Source organism: Salvelinus sp. IW2-2015, linkage group LG3, assembly GCF_002910315.2.
Source record: "Salvelinus sp. IW2-2015 linkage group LG3, ASM291031v2, whole genome shotgun sequence".
NCBI classification, from domain to species: domain Eukaryota; kingdom Metazoa; phylum Chordata; class Actinopteri; order Salmoniformes; family Salmonidae; genus Salvelinus; species Salvelinus sp. IW2-2015.
In genome coordinates this window covers 25,229,410-25,232,214 of record NC_036840.1, presented here as the reverse complement: position 1 = coordinate 25,232,214, position 2,805 = coordinate 25,229,410, and the positions used below count along the sequence as shown (strand labels likewise).

Genomic DNA, 2,805 nt, shown 5'->3' with positions numbered 1-2,805 from the left:
CTTCCAACAATAGCTGAAATTTTGTAAAGCTAGCGAGCACCAATTCGTTTCTGTGTGTTGGCTATAATCTTTAAAAAAAAGGTGAAATAAATACATTTAAAAAAGTTCACTAGCGACACTTAGTTTTGCAACGAGACCATTAAATAGATTTAAGACAATGGTATAAGAATGTGTATTCTGTTCATTTGGACTTCAGTTTATCGTAACCTTATCATAGGATTAAGCAACTACGGCTGCATGCTGTCCTTGGATATAAATGACCATCAGCAAGATCCATCTTTGACGACCACATTTAATGGAATAGGTACTAGCTAGCTTGCTAGTAATGTTTGCTTTAGTTTGCGCGCTAAGCTCTGCAATTCAGCTAGTGTGGAACCCTGCCAACATAAAAATGTAAACATTAATATGGCGCGATTGACTGGATTAACCTCTAACGTCAGTTACGTACATTGAGTGCCTTTCGACATAAGATCGAACCTTATTACCTTGCCAGCTAAAAGAACTGGCAGTGGAATCAAAACCATTGTGAGCACAAGGGCGGGGTGTGTCGCAATCTTTTGAAACTTAAAAAGGCGCTATTAAGTGTCTATAATCAGCACAACTGCTTTCATTGCGGTATTATTAATATTATTGAAATTACATAGTATGGTTTACAGGACTGATTGCATTGGGGGGGACAAATCATATTTTTCCCAGGATGGGGGGGTCGTGTCCCCCCCGTCCCCCCTGGGATTTCCGCCTATGCCGGTACCCCCTGTATATAGCCTCGTTATTGTTATTTTATGGTGTTCATTTTTTAAATGTTATTACTTTTGTTTATTTGGCAAATTATTTTCTTAATTCTTCTTGAACTGCACTGTTGATTAAGGGGTTGTAAGTAAGCATTTCATGGTAAGGTTCTTGTTGTATTTGGCGCATGTGACAAATAAAGTTTGATTTAATTTCCTTAACAAGTCACAGAATATCCCTTTGAGCATGGTGAAGTTATTAATTACACTTTGGATGGTGTATCAATACACCCAGTCACTATAAAGATACAGGCGTCCTTCCTAACTCAGTTGCCGGAAAGGAAGGTGATTTCACCATGAGGCCAATGATGACTTTAAAACAGTTGCATAGTTTAATAGCTATGATAGGATCAACACAATATTAACCTAGTTGACAGAGTGAAAATAAGGAAGCATGTATAGAATAAAAATATTCCAAAACATGCATCCTGTTTGCAACAAGGCACTAAAGTAGTACTGCAAAAAACGTGGCAAAGTAATTAACTTTTTGTCCTGAATAGAAAGTGTTATGTTTGGGGCAAACACAACACATTACTGAGTAACACTCTCCAAAATGTTTGAGTATAGTGGTGGCTGCATCATGTTGTGTAAGCTAGTAACCGTTAAGGACTGGGGAGTTTTAAAGGATGAAAAAGAAATGGAATGGAGATAAGCACAGGCAAAATCCTATYGGAGAACCTGGTTCAGTCTGCTTTCCACCAGACACTGGGAGAAGAAGTCACCTTTCAGCAGGACAATATCTTWAAACATAAGGCCAAATCYACATTGGAGTTGCTTACCAAGAAGAGAGTGAATGTTCCTGAGTGGCCGTAACAGTTTTGACTAAAATCTACTTGAAGATCTATGGCAAGACCTGAAAATGGTTGTGTAGCAATGATCAACAACCAATTTGACAGAATAAAAATAAAAAAGTGTAATGTGCAAATGTTGCACAATGCAAATGTGGAAAGCTCTTAGAGACACACAGCTGTAATCGCTGCCAAAGGTGCTTCTACAGCGTATTGACTCAGGGGTGTGAATACATATGTACAGTGCCTTCGGAAAGTATTCAGACCCCTTGACTTTTCTACATTTTGTTACGTTACAGCCCTATTCTAAAATGTATTAAATAAATATAAAAATGTAAGACTTTTTTATTTATTTATTCCATTATGAATTCAGGTTCTAACACAACAAAATGTGGAATAGGTCAAGGGGTATAAATACTTTCCGAAGGCACTGTAATAATCTAGCAGAATCTCAAACAGCATTGATCACTTGCACTATGTACTTTTAATGTAATCTCAACTGGAATCCAGGTCATTTGGTTCTGCTATTAGATGAAGCAATATAATAACACATTTAGATGACAACTAAATAAAAAATCAGACACTGTTTTTCGATAGGAATTTGGTTGTACTTTTAGATAGTTGAAAGCATAGTGATAACACATTGGGAATTCAACAAGCTTCTGGCTGAGTGGGTGAATAAAGGTTGAAATCTCATTGATCAACGTCTTTACCAAATATGACCAACATTTCCACGTTGAAATKACAAAAAGTAGGCCAAACGTTAATGACATACAGTATATGCGTAAATATGAAATATTTATGTTTGTCTTACCTGAGTTAGCTTCAGAGAAGAGGAGTGTGAAGTGGGAGGCTGAGTGACTGAAACCCAGTTAGGAAGTGTGGTATGCTTTATTGTAGGACAGAGAAAGAAGGAATGTCTGAACAAACACACACAGAGATGACAAAACCACCCATGAACTGGCCCATCCAGTTTGACTAAATARTTTAGACTCTCAGATACAGGCATTCCCGATAAGCCCCGTGACCTCCAAATCTCAAAAGACTGTGTGATCTAAGCACGACAAACTTSAAATTATAGGTCGTTGTTACACTGTAAAAATAGAAAGACAATAAAAAAAACATGGCTGTGAAGTGAAACCATGAGAAGTACTCAACCTATGTTGAGATCTGGTGTTTGGAATGTTTTTGAATGGAAACCCAAATGTAAGCGTTATGACACACAGAAY

The 2,805-nt window shown here is 37.3% G+C and overlaps 1 protein-coding gene across 1 annotated transcript in view; it reads right to left on the bottom strand.

Annotated features, from left to right (window-relative positions):
- LOC111953474 (cornifelin homolog B) overlaps positions 1-2,479 on the bottom strand; it is a 14,839-nt gene extending 12,360 nt beyond the window's left edge. The window contains exon 1 of the mRNA XM_023972779.2: positions 2,391-2,479. The gene's annotated coding sequence lies outside the window, so the exon portion shown is untranslated. The remainder of the gene's footprint in view (positions 1-2,390) is intronic.
- Positions 2,480-2,805: the final 326 nt, after the last annotated feature.